Source organism: Triturus cristatus, chromosome 1_2, assembly GCF_964204655.1.
Source record: "Triturus cristatus chromosome 1_2, aTriCri1.1, whole genome shotgun sequence".
Classification (NCBI taxonomy): domain Eukaryota; kingdom Metazoa; phylum Chordata; class Amphibia; order Caudata; family Salamandridae; genus Triturus; species Triturus cristatus.
The window spans coordinates 579,954,404-579,967,494 of NC_140580.1; the positions used below are offsets into that span (position 1 = coordinate 579,954,404).

General features: G+C 45.9%; 1 protein-coding gene across 3 annotated transcripts in view; it reads left to right on the plus strand.

Moving 5' to 3' along the window:
* SFXN2 (sideroflexin 2) overlaps positions 1–13,091 on the plus strand; it is a 158,217-nt gene that overhangs the window by 7,451 nt on the left and 137,675 nt on the right. Inside the window, exon 2 of one of the 3 annotated variants that reach the window (XM_085606545.1) lies at positions 10,920–11,130. The exons of the other annotated variants lie outside the window; for them this stretch is intronic. The gene's annotated coding sequence lies outside the window, so the exon portion shown is untranslated. The remainder of the gene's footprint in view (positions 1–10,919; positions 11,131–13,091) is intronic. 3 annotated transcript variants of the gene reach the window in all.

Here is a 13,091-nt window from a genome sequence, read left to right on the forward strand (position 1 = left end):
CTGCGTGGACTATCGAGGACTTAATTCGGTCGCGAAGACCGATGCTCATCCGATCCCTCGGGCGGATGAACTAATTGACCAGTTGGGAGCTGCCCAATATCTGAGTACCATTGACCTCACAGCAGGGTACTGGCAGATTCCTATGACTGGTGGAGCGAGGGAAAGGTCAGCCTTCTCCACACCTGAGGGACACTACCAGTTCTGTGTGATGCCCTTTGGGCTCAAGAACGCTCCTGCAACCTTCCAGCGGCTGGTGAACATGATCCTCACTGGGAAGGAATCCTTATCTGCTGCTTACCTTGACGACATTGCTGTCTTCAGTAGCAGTTGGGAGGATCACTTGCAGCACCTGCAAGACGTTCTCCAGGCCCTGGAACAAGCTGGTCTGACGATCAAGGCTAGCAAGTGTCAGATTGGGCAAGGGTCGGTGGTGTACTTAGGTCACTTGGTGGGCCGGGGAACGGTGCAACCCCTTCAGGCAAAGATTGAGGCAATCGTGGCCTGGGAACCCCCCAAGACCCAGACTGAGGTCCGAGCCTTCCTGGGCCTCACAGGTTACTACAGACGGTTCGTGAAGGGGTATGGCACTATCGTGGCTCCCCTTACTGAACTCACAGCCAAGAAGCAACCCAGGAGAGTCATCTGGACCGAGGCTTGCCAACGAGCCTTCGACACTCTGAAACAGGCATTGTGCAACGCTCCAGTTTTGAAGGCTCCAGACTTCTCGAAGGAATTCATTGTCCAGACAGATGCATCCGACATTGGCATTGGGGCGGTGCTATCGCAACTCAATGAAGAGGGTCTGGATCAGCCCGTGATCTTCCTGTCACGGAGACTACTTCCCCGGGAACAGAGATGGAGTACCATTGAGCGGGAAGCCTTTGCGGTGGTCTGGGCACTGAAGAAGCTGCGACCATACCTGTTTGGTTCGCACTTCCTGGTTCAGACAGACCACCGACCCCTTCGTTGGCTCATGCAGATGAAGGGGGAAAAACCCAAACTGTTGAGGTGGTCTATCTCCCTACAGGGAATGGACTTTCGGGTGGAACATCGGCCCGGAGCTGACCACGCCAATGCAGACGGTTTCTCCAGGTATTTCCGCCTTAGTGTTGAGGACTCCCAAGGGGTTGGGTAGCTCTCCCCACTTTCAGCTGGGGTGGACGCGTGTTAGACCTGTCTGCTTTTGAGAGTCCCCTCACACCATGATTTATTTTGTTCCCCCGTGCCTCCTAAAATGTGTCGCTTTTTATTTGTCTACCAGGACCTTTTTGTGTGTTGTCCCATGGGGCTAGATGCTCCTTGACGCTCAGTTGCTCACCAAGTTCCTGGCACCTATGTACAAGGCGCCTGACGGAACCGGTGGCATTACACACTGAGGTTGTCAACCCTAAAGTGGTGGACACCATTGTCCCCTATGAGAGTAACTCCCATTGGAGTCCTTCTGACCTCTGACCCTTTGGAGGTTTTGGCGCACTTTGTGTAACCTGCAAACCTGACAGGAATCCCCTCGGAAGTTACAAGCACACAAAATGGCTGCCTTAGGAAGCCCAGTATGGTGGCTCCTAATGACCAAAAAGACACCTTGGAAGGGCCATGTCATTGACACAGCCAGGGAAGGTTCTAGAACCTTCTGGCTCGTGCTGGCACTCCAGGGCACTGGCTATAAAAGGCCCAGTCCCTGGCGGCCATGATGAGAAAAAGTGGAGAAGAGAAGAAACATAGAAGAGGACTTGACACCAGATTGACACCTGCCCTGTTCACCCCCCTAAGGCAGCTGATAGCGCAGGCAGAAGTGCAGCCGAGGTTGTTGGCGTGGACCCTGACTGGCATTCCAGTCAGAAGCGCGAGCAGTGACCTTTCGCATTCAGCGCCTGGCCAGCGAGTGCCCAATTGCCCCTCAGAGACTTTGGCCATAGTTAGAGCCTCCCCGCCTCCCCCAGTGGTGAGATCGCGACTGCGACCCTTGACAGGGCCCCTTCAACTTAAGTGCCTCCTGGCGGGCGTTCGGACGTCTCCGAACCCACCGCCGTCGAAGCGCTGATCGTGGACAGAAGGTGAGGTGCTGCGCTGGGGCGGGGAAAGGCTGGCCTTCATTTGGGCGAGAGTACCGTCTCTGCCCTGCCCGAGTGACTTGGGGACTGTTGTTGTGGGCGGGAGCCCCCCCGTGAGTGAGATCGGAGGGAGGATCGCGGAGCCCCCGGAACCCCCCCTTCGCGCTTGGGAGAAGGGCCATACTGACTGGAGCGCTTACCGGCGCAGCTAAAGTGAGGTGGGACCGTCTCTTCCCCTGAAGTCGCCGCATTGTTCCGGGACTGAGGTGCGGCTCCAATTTTGAACTGTGCTCGCAGGTAGTTTGACCCCTCCGGCAGCCCGTTCGACGGTCTGAGGACTCGTGAACTGAAGCCGCCTTCGGAGACCCCGCCTGCGTTGACAGAAGCGCACAGACTCCTCCGGCCGCAGTAGTATTAAACCGGCTGGCCGCGGAGTGTAATTGCCGTAGTCATTGTATGTCTTTATCTTCCAGATACACGCGCAATATGCTTTAAGTGCAACTAAAGGATTATCACAAGTATCTTGTGCCCAGAGAGCCCGAACCCGTGAACACTTCAAAAACTGTAAGAGCGCGCATTCCGCATTAAATGGCAATCTAAATGTGTTTACCCTGAAAGTGATTAATTGGTGGCAGCGATACCAGTATGACCCTGAGATATTTATGTGAAACGATCGGTATCTAACTTGCTATGCAACTGTGATGTTTTGCTGATATTTATTCCAGTCATTGCTGATATTTATTCCAAATGTATTGAATCCCGATATTTATCCAGTATATTTCTTTATTAGAGTCCAACCATTTATTCCTACGCAACCAGTACACAGCTAATCAAACCCATGTAAGAAAGGTGAATGTGATTAACTAATTGAACTTCTTCCAACCCAGAGAACTTTTACATAAACGAAACGTATTTTTCTATAACAGTGGTGTGGTGTCCTTCTTTTTATGTGGTGTGCAGGGAGTTATTATTTGGTCATAGCCGGCTTAACACAACAGCCTTCTACCGCCTTGTCACTCGAGCCAAGCTACCCCCCTTTGTGCTGGGCTTGCCCATCGCAGGTCCAAAAAAAAGCAATAGGCAGCATGTAAGCCTACTGACTGCAAACAAAATGTCTCAAAGACACAGTGTGTGCATTATCTAGGCGAGACCTAAAAGCATTGGCAAAGTCAATAGGTCTCACATCTCACATGTGATGTTAGCTGAACCTTTTGGTAGTGTCTTTTGCTGATGTTCATCCTCCTCTGGCAAAAAAAAATGCTTATTTGCTTATATGAATATACATGCGCACGCATCTATCATGATGCCACAGTGGTCAAACTCTCATGACAAATATTTGTGAATGCATCACCATAAATGCAGGCATATGCTTCATGACCCAGCAGCAGGCATTTTATTTTATTTTAAGTTACTGTTCCAAGATGGCAGTAGGGGAGGGTGGCCAGTAAATGCCATTGTGAGGGAGCAATCGAAAAGCTGGGTGGCGGGGTGTAAAGAAATAAACTAGAATGACGAGGAGGGGCAAGCAAATCGAAAAGTATGATTAGATAGGGGGGCAATTAGAGCACAGGGGAGGCAGAATGGAAGCCAGGAAGCAACACGTGGAGGAGAGAGCAAGAAAAGACATACACATCCTTTGAATGTTGAATGAAAAAGAAAAAAATAGTTCCCTGAATAGAAGCAGTAGAAGGATATTAGTCATCTAGTCAAAATGATAGTAAAGAAGGTGTGCTCCAGGGAAGGGACAAATGCAAGAAGAGAAAGGAAAGTTGAATAAGAAGCAAGCGAATGAGATTGACAAGAAAGACAAACAATGGGTTGACACAAAGCACACTAAGCATTTCTTGTCTACAAAGGGTATTCAACAACAGACTGCAAAAGGCTGTTCGCAGTGGAGACCTAAAAAAGGATACAACCAGGGAAACGGTTACGGTGGAGCTACAAGTATGATGGAATTTATCTCACAGGGTGTGAAGTATTACTGTTGAGTGTGCGACAAGAAAGCTTAGGAATAAGCATGACTTAAGAACTGATAAATTAAGTGACATGGCGTTTGTGGATTTGGAAGGATGTGGCAGAGAGAGAAGTAGAAGTAAAGATGAATGGTAGGTATCCAAAGGAGGAGGTGCATAGAGATTGGGGTGCTTCTAAAGATGGGGTGGAAAGTGGGGACCCAGAAATGGAATATAATATGGGCAGATTGGAATGAGAGGAGGATCACAAGAAGACGAATGAAAGTAAAGATTTTAAAGACACATAAAATGCCTACATTTCATCTTTTGGATTCTTCAAACCTCTGTCAGACACTGTAAACATAAAAAAGGTATTCAGAAAACACAAATGGTTTCAGTAAACCGAGAATGAATTGGGGTGTGAGCAGGACTCTGTGTGAACATGTTGAATGCTCTAGTGATGCTCTTTTGATTCACAAAAGAGGCTGCAGTGAGGACAATCGGCCTGATCTGCTTATTTCCAAACGTACAGCGTGAAGGAACACATGTATGTTTGTGTTTACAGACACACATGTCCATTACAGTGTATCATTTTATGAGATTAAGAAGAATATAAGCTTCAATAAGAGGGACTACAGTGCAATCTGGTTTCTGTCCTAAGCACTCGACCCAATCTGCATTATTGGAAATGGTGGATACATTGAAACTAACCTTAGATAAAGGAAAGATTGCTCTGCTGATCTTATTAGATCAGTCGGGCTGTCTGCCGCAATCAATATTCTTCTGTCCAGAAGAAAAACGACTGCATTTCTCGAACCATCTAAACCTGGATTAAATGCTTTCTTACTAACCGCAGACAAACAGTTGCCTTAAGATCGTTTCCCTCAACTGAACACCCCATCACCTCAGGCGTACCACAGGGCTCTTCTCTTAGCCCTCCTTTGTTCAACATCTACATTGTCCGCTTATCTCATTAATATCCTCATTCGACATTAAAACAAAACCATTGGTGTTTCCATTTCTTCAGCCTGTGCTCATACAAATGAGAAGTGAATCACTTGGCTGCAGACCCGACACGTTTGTGGCTTATCAGAGGCTCTGTGGCACAAATGCACATTAAAAAGAAAGGCAGCCTAGCAACAAATGGCAGCAGCCAAGCCTCTCCAAAATGTTAAAAACTTTTTGTTTTTGTTTTTACAGAATGTGACTGGAAAGGTGAGTAGCTATGCAGAAGCACTTATGGGAGTAGTGAGTGCAGGGAAGGGGCAGGGGAAAGCAACATGAGCAGCAGAGGCAGTTAAAGTGATACGAGATAGAAAAAAAATGAAATGATGAAAAGAGCAAACAGAAAGCCATGGAGGGGTGTTGTGAGAAATTGATGAGCTAAGGAAGGGGTGAGGCTGGAGCAACATGGAGCTAGCAGAGGCAGATATTTGTGGGGGAAACAATACAGGTTAGAGGGAGAAGCACACATTGAAGAGAACAACATGAAGCGAGGGAGTGTGGTAGTGAGAAGCACAAGCACAAGCGAGAGAAAGAGAAGCAAATGATCAGAAAGCAAAATGGGGTATATTTGGCAGGGGTGAAACACAAGAGGGAGAGAACTGGAAAACAAGCACTCACATTGAGTGCTTAAACAAAAAGAAAAAAAGCTGTTCCTTAAATGTGAGCAGTGGAGGATAGAAGTCCGCCAATGAAAACAATTGTGAAAAGTTTATGCTCCAGGGAAGTGACAAACACAAGTAGAAGAAGGAAAGTGAAGAATAAGAAGCAAACAAATGAGTGACCATAAACCCAAACACTAGTAAGCAGTGAATGGGCTGCAATCCCAATGTAAGTTCACAATACATCTTTCAAAACTAGACCGCTTGCACTGTCTGGTAAGCAAGATCTAACAAGCATTGGCATAGCCAATAGGTCTCGCCTTTGGGGCCTTATAAGTGTTTAGCCATGCAACAGTTGCATAACTAAATACTTATAAGGTCCCAAAAGCGAGACCTATTGGCTATGCCAAGCGGCCGCGAAAGTGAAAGTGATCGTGATTAAACATCAAAGCGGCCGTGGGGCCGCAAAAGTGAAAGTATTCGCGGTAAAGCGCGGTGCGCGCGCCCGCGCTCATGCACTGTAGCTCTAGGCTGGCCTGATAGCGCTTTTTGGAGCCCTCTCAATAAGTCTCGCCAGACCAGCGCATGCGCTGGGTCAGGCGAGACCTAAAAAGTATTATATCAGACCGCTGTCAAGACCAAGGCTTGTGGAGACATGTTTGGAAGACTGTTATTGGAATGATATCTACCTTCTGAAATAATAAATGCTGAAATCTTTACCACCTGGCTCGAGTGATTGCTCTGTTTTTTTCGAAGTGAAGGTTTGGTGCAAATAATTTACTGTCGGTTGACCCAGTGCCAGTACCGCCTTTGGAACCACATTCTAGTAACATATGTATGTATGAAAATGTTAGTTAAAACATACCATTTTAAACAAAAAAACACTGCTATTCACCAGTTATAGTTATCCCAAGTAACTATAAAACTGTAATTTGCTCAAGGATAGACATGTTCTTTTGGGCGGGGGGAGTTTCATATAGCGGGAAATCCACCCGAAGGTATCCGAGCGCTTTATATGAGCCCCAGTTGCGTTACAGGTGGACACATTCATTATTAGGTCTCGCCTATGCAGCGCGCAAGTGCTGCATAGGAGGGTACCTTTTGCAATCGATCACCACTTTTGCCTAAACGCGTGCACGTTTTGCATTGCTTTGTATTGCATCGCGTGCACGTTTGGTGTTTCCCTTGCGGGAGCGAGCATCGGCACCATGTGTTAGTAATTCTCTTCAAAACAGATGGGGCTGCTGCTCGCTCCCACAAGGGAAACGCTGTGTGTGTCTGGTCCCCATGCACGTCCCCTCCACCCCACCTCCACAAGAACGCGCGTCGCTTTAACTTTCACGGCCGTGCTTGTTGGAAATGGTCAGTGGCTTCGCCCAAGAGAGGGGTGAAGGGGTAGTTAACGCCATAAGGGTGCCCTGCTGCAGGGTTAGCATTGTTTTTGGGAAGAGGTGCGGAGTATCCTTCAGCGTTGTTTCACTGTAGCGCTTTATGATATGTTTTCATGCAGCGTCCTAAGCGCTTTGGGCTGTAGTGGCCATTACTTGTGCGCCTGGTGAAGGGCCAAGAGCTGTGCTTCCAGCACACAGATGGCAGGGGTAGAGGATGGCGCTATCCAGTGGAGTCAACAGACAACTGTACCTCCATATAGTTCCCTTTGACGCAAGTGTGTCCCCCAGCAGGGGGCTCAGGAGGCAGAAAAAGAACACTTCAGAAGGCAGATAATGTTCGCCCCTCAAGACCCCCAGCCTCCTGGTTCAATTATTAGTCCTATTAAAAGGGGGCGCCCCAGAAGGGACTGGCTGCCCCTCTCTCGTTGTGAAGTAAAAGAAAGGGCCAGAACAATTACGCCATCCGTCCGAGGCACATGTCTAAAATAACCCCCCCCCCATGCACTTCACTACAAAGGTCCAGCCTGCACCCTCTCTAGGAGGCCTCGTCCATTGGAGCACATGTACATCACAGGCCGCATGCATTACTGTAGCATTGTGCTTTAACAGCCATACAGGCAAGGAATGCACATCGGTTGCTAAAGCCAGCTGGCCTGGCTTGCTTCTTGAGCTTCGAATATAACATGAAAGTAGCTATCTGAAGTGAATAAGAAAGAAACACCGAGTGCTTCTTGCAAAGCATCTATGAGATAAAACCTTTCATGGGTCATGAGTATTTCTTAGATGTAAAACAGTACCTCTTGCAATGGAAACAATCCTTAGATGGCGGAATGACACAGCGAATAATATAAGGTTCGGAGAGTTACACACAGTGCCACTGGAATTATGCGGCAACTGAGGGTCTAGTTATGCGGTAGAGTTGAAGGAATTATGCAGCAAGAAAAGGCAAATTATGCATATTTTACGATCGTGTTACTTCATTATTTTGTCATTTTAAGCTTGTTAACACTATATGGGCATTAGTTGGACAAGTCTCCGGGACAGTCAATGATTAAACAGCCTCATGCACCGGGAAACTCAGTGCTGGGGTGCTTACTGAGGCTAAGTGAAGCATCCAACAATGCGCACACACATATATATACACACACAAGCACACACATACATACACATGTGCACACACAGATATGTAGACACAGACACACACAAGCAAACACATACATACATATGTGCACACACAGATATGCAGACACACATACATACACGTGCACGCGCACACACAGATATGCAGATTCCTTATTGACACTACAGGTAGATCTTCGGCAGGCATGATCAGTGCTTGAAATGGAAAGATATAAGTGCAGGTACTCTTTACCAGAGCACCTGCTTGTTTCTGAGACGTGCCGGTGCTCTCCATTCAAAAGTATTACGCCTGTCTTGAGAAGTGCTGGTACTCTCCCTCTCAAAGTAAACAATTATTGGCATAGCCAATAGGTCTCGCCTTTGGGACCTTATAAGTGTTTAGTTATCCAACACAATATCCTTGGTGCAACAATATCAACTGTTGCATGGCTAAACACTTATAAGGTCCCAAAGGCAACACGTATTGGCTATGCCAATGCTTGTTTTGTTAGGCACGGGGATATTAAGTGATTTGCCCAGAATCACAGGTTGTTGAGCGTCCCTGCCGATACTCAAACCCAGTTCCCCAGCTTCGAGGTTGACCGCTATAGCGGTTAGGCCTTCAGGGTTCACTAAATAGATCTGAATACGTAGCAAAAACATTATCTGACCATAATTCATTAGTAATAACATTACAGTTGGGCAAGAACCCTAATAGGATTCCAACCCTGCGCTTTCAGCCGAGTACTTAAGAGGATTCCGCATATAGGAACATGATGGCAGAGGAAACAGACATTACTTAAAGTGAATTGCCTCCAACAATGGGGGAAGTCATTGTCATAGTCTTACCTAAACCAGGCAGGGATCCCCTGTCCTGGTCGTCCTATCAACCCCTGTCGATGTTGAACCTGGAATGTAAGGTGTTGGGGAGGGGTTTGGCTTCCATAATTCAGAGGATACACATGTATCTATTACACACTCACCAAAACGGTTTTGTACCCCGGAGGAGCACTTCTCCTAATTTATGCCATCTCTTTCACAATTTAGAAGCTTTCTCAGATACCCACACAGAGGCGATTGTGGCCCCCTTAGACAAGGAGAAAGCTTTTGATAAGCTAAACTGGGAATAACTGTTCAAAGTGTTAACAAACAGATTTGGGAAGGGCATCAGATTCTAGCTTAAGTTTTTATACACTTGCCTGGGTGAAGATGGGGAAACAAATATTTGACAACTGGAAGGGGCACAGGAGCACGAGAGAGGGAGTCCCTCTGTCACAGCACCTCTTGAGCCTAACTATTTGTCATATGAGAAAAGAGATGGTCAAACTGGGGTAGAGGTGTGTGGATACTAGCATATAATTACCTTGTGTGCAGATAATGTTTTACTGTACCTTCAAACCTTACAAACGGCGCTCCCCCAGAGCATCAATTAGAACTTTTTGGGAACATTTCAGCTCTTGTGGCAAACAACCCTAAATCATGCATATGTCCGATAACACAAAGAGCAGACTGGAAATTTGCCCAACCGTACACATAGAACCTTCGGCCAACGTTGGGACACCCTACTTTTCCATAATTGGGAGTAAACATTTATAGGGACTGTAATATTATCCTAGGTGGTAACTTCCAGAGACCACTAGTTTCAGCCAGGGCATCTGTAGATGTCTAGATAAAGCTTCTTTTGTCAGTACGGGGAAGGGTGACCCTTAACGAGATGGTGCTGCTACCAAGGATGCCTTATTTGTTTATCAGCATACCAATAACAATCGTCAGACTCTTCTTTGCCTATACCAGTGGACTTGATTTGGAGACCGGGAAGATGTGGCCCTGGAGAAATTGTATATGCCCACAGAGGAAGGAAGATTGGGGCACCTGATTTTGATTTGTTCTACTTGACAACCCACTTACAGTGGGTGGTGACATGGGTGAGGAAACCGAGAAATACAGTTGTGTGTTAAAGATTTTTGTGCATTAACAACATACAGACTGTAGTTATACTCTCGATTATACATGTATAGACTGACTATGTGCTATTGTCTTTTAAAATAATTTCCTATGGAATGTAGGAGTGTGTCTTTCTGATTCTTGTTAACTAGGTCTCAATTAGTTCCTGGTAGCCATCTTTTAAAAATGTAGGTCTTCCCCATGCATGTTTCACTGTTCAATATTTCTGCAGCAGACTGTCAAGAAGAGTTTATTTCCATTGCCGTTATTCTTGCTGTTCTCAATTAAACGTTGCAGCATGAACATGATAATGAAACATTTCAAGGGCCTTCTGCTAGCTCACTGTGCCCTATTTATTCATAATAGTTTGCTGTTATTCATGTATTAATTTCTCCTACCATCTCCGGGTGACATTAGCTTACAGTAAGCAGAATCAATATTCATGTAGTGGGATAGTGCTTCGGTGCTAAGGCAATATGACATTTAATACAATTATGCTCTAATTTTCTAATAAGATAATATATTTGCTTGCACCATGATGATTCTGCACTTTCTATACTATTTTATGGGAAGATTTCTTAATTAAGCACCTGGATTGGGGGTGACCCAGGAGACTTTTCTTTTAGGGATGCTGTCTGTTTATTGATTTTGCTGCCCACTTGGGACTGAACTATTTTAGATGTTGCACTATTCTGGTATGTTCTATTTAGTAAGAGCCTTTTAAGGCAAATGCTTTATGCTGATTCTGTATCGAAATCCTTTTGAAGATTGCAATAAACCTTTTGAATTTATTTTACTGATCTAGAACTCAATTATTGAGCGGACCCTAAAGTAATTGTATTTTTGATGTGTTGGAAGGTCGGTTACCACAGGAACACATTGCCTCAGGAAGATTAACATTGTCTCCGATTCATCAACTTGTGGGCCTTTTGTTGGGGAAATCATTTGGAGTAAAAAATGTTTGAGGTCCCAGCTTCCACGGCTGGCGTGTAAGATCCGAACACCCGGATAGTCGAATACATATATGGACATCAGACCTGACCACAGCTGCAATTCCTGTTAAGAGTAGGTAAGCACAACTAGAAAAGATACCAGCAGAAAATACAAAAACGCCAATCCTATTTCCTGAGATGCCTTGCCGACTTAAACTGGGAATACCTGTTTAAAGTTTTAACGAACATGGTATTTGGAGAGGGCATCAGATCCTGGATTAAGTTTTTATACACTGGATTTACAGCTCAAGTGACGATCGGACAACAGATATCTGATGTATGGCGGGTTCACAGGGGAACGAGACTGGGATGCCCTCTATCTTCACACCTCTTTGCCCTAACTATGGAACCATTTACTTGTCATGAGAAAGGAGATGGTCAAACTGTGCATAGAGGAGTGTGGACACTGCCATGTAATTTGCTTATGTGCATATGATGTCTTAGTGTAACTTTGAAACGTACACATGGTGCACCCCAGAGCTCTGTGCCAACTAGAATTAATTGGGAAAATAGCAGGTTTTTTTACCATAAAATGAACATATCTCTCAAAAATCTATTAAGCACAAATTAAGTTGAGTGCATGACCCTACTTTGTAATACGGGGTGGTGGCTGCAGTTCTTAAATGCTCCAAGTCTTGTGTGATACCGTCAACAAGTCCTGGCACTTTATTTAGACAAGCATATATAGTTTTGACTCCACACAATGTTAAGACTACAAGCGCCAGACGTCAGTGTTGCCAGCAAGGACTAATTGGAACTCAGCAGCTCCGAAAAGACCTCAGATGGCCTTTTTAGTTCGAGCCTAGCACAGCGCGCATGCGGTTCTTTATGGGAGGCTTCTTGTGAGCACTCCAAACTTCCCCTAAGATTGTCCGTGTTATTTTGGTAACTCCCACAGATTTCATTGGCCATTTCTTGTGTCTTTCAGAAGTGAAAGTACGCAGTTGGCCAAAAGCGTGTGTTTGCCCCACCTTTTGTCTAAATGTTCACTCCCATAGCGTTTTGGTGTCGAGAGCGAGCAGCGGCGCGCATTGTGGCATCTGCATTCTTCCCTTGGATAATGTTACTAATGAAAGACAACGCGGTTGTTTTCACTTTCGCGGACGTGTGTTTTTTAGTTTCTTAGTTTTTTGCCCTTGTGTATGTATAAATTGCATTTCGCGGCCACGTTATTTTTCGTTTCTACTTTTTTTGTCCTTGTATATGAATAAATTGCATGGACTAAACATTATTTTCCGATTAAGGCTCAAACGCTGTTACTTTACCTTGTCTTTCTTTCAGTTGTCCACATCAATGCCTATACACACGTTTCCGTATTTCTATGGTTCGTTTTCCTGTAATAAAACTAACTTAGTGGTTTTTTGTGCAGAGGTTAACATTTTTTTAGCTGTCACTTCTGGCATTGTAGTCCGTCAACGTTATGAACGCATTGTTGTTTTCAGCATGACCCACATAAATGCGTGATTTTTTTTTTTTTTTCAATTGTCTTTTGCACTTCTCACTTTTGTTGCTTGGCAAACAAAGCTTCTTGCCCCCTCGTTTGTCAGGGCTGACGCCCAACTGTTGTCCTTGTCTACTATCTGTTGTGGTCTGAAGAGGGCCTTTTGTCACCCTATGCCAGGTAGCGGCAGGGGCGCCGTCTTCTGCCGTAAGGAGCAGACTGTAGTCCACTCGTTGTTGAGAAGCATGTGGTGTTTTCGGTGTTTTTAGGACACATTGCAGGAGGGGGGTGAAACAGACCATCGCGAGACCGGCGTCTCCGTGACCATGCCCTTGATATGTGCGGCAGGGGCGTAACACAGGCCCCCCGCAGCCCCCGCGGTGCGGGGAGCCCCCACGCTCCAGGGGCCCCCACGCTCCAGGGGCCCCCACGCTCCAGGGGCCCCCTCACTTACTAAATAAATAAAATGGTGCACAAGTGCGGCCTGCACACAATTAAATAAGAAAAGCGCTGCTGTGCATCCATCAGTTTGATTTAGCTGCCTCGGAGATAACAGGTGAAGGTTATGGCCTCAGGGGATTTGAAGTGTGTCTTTTT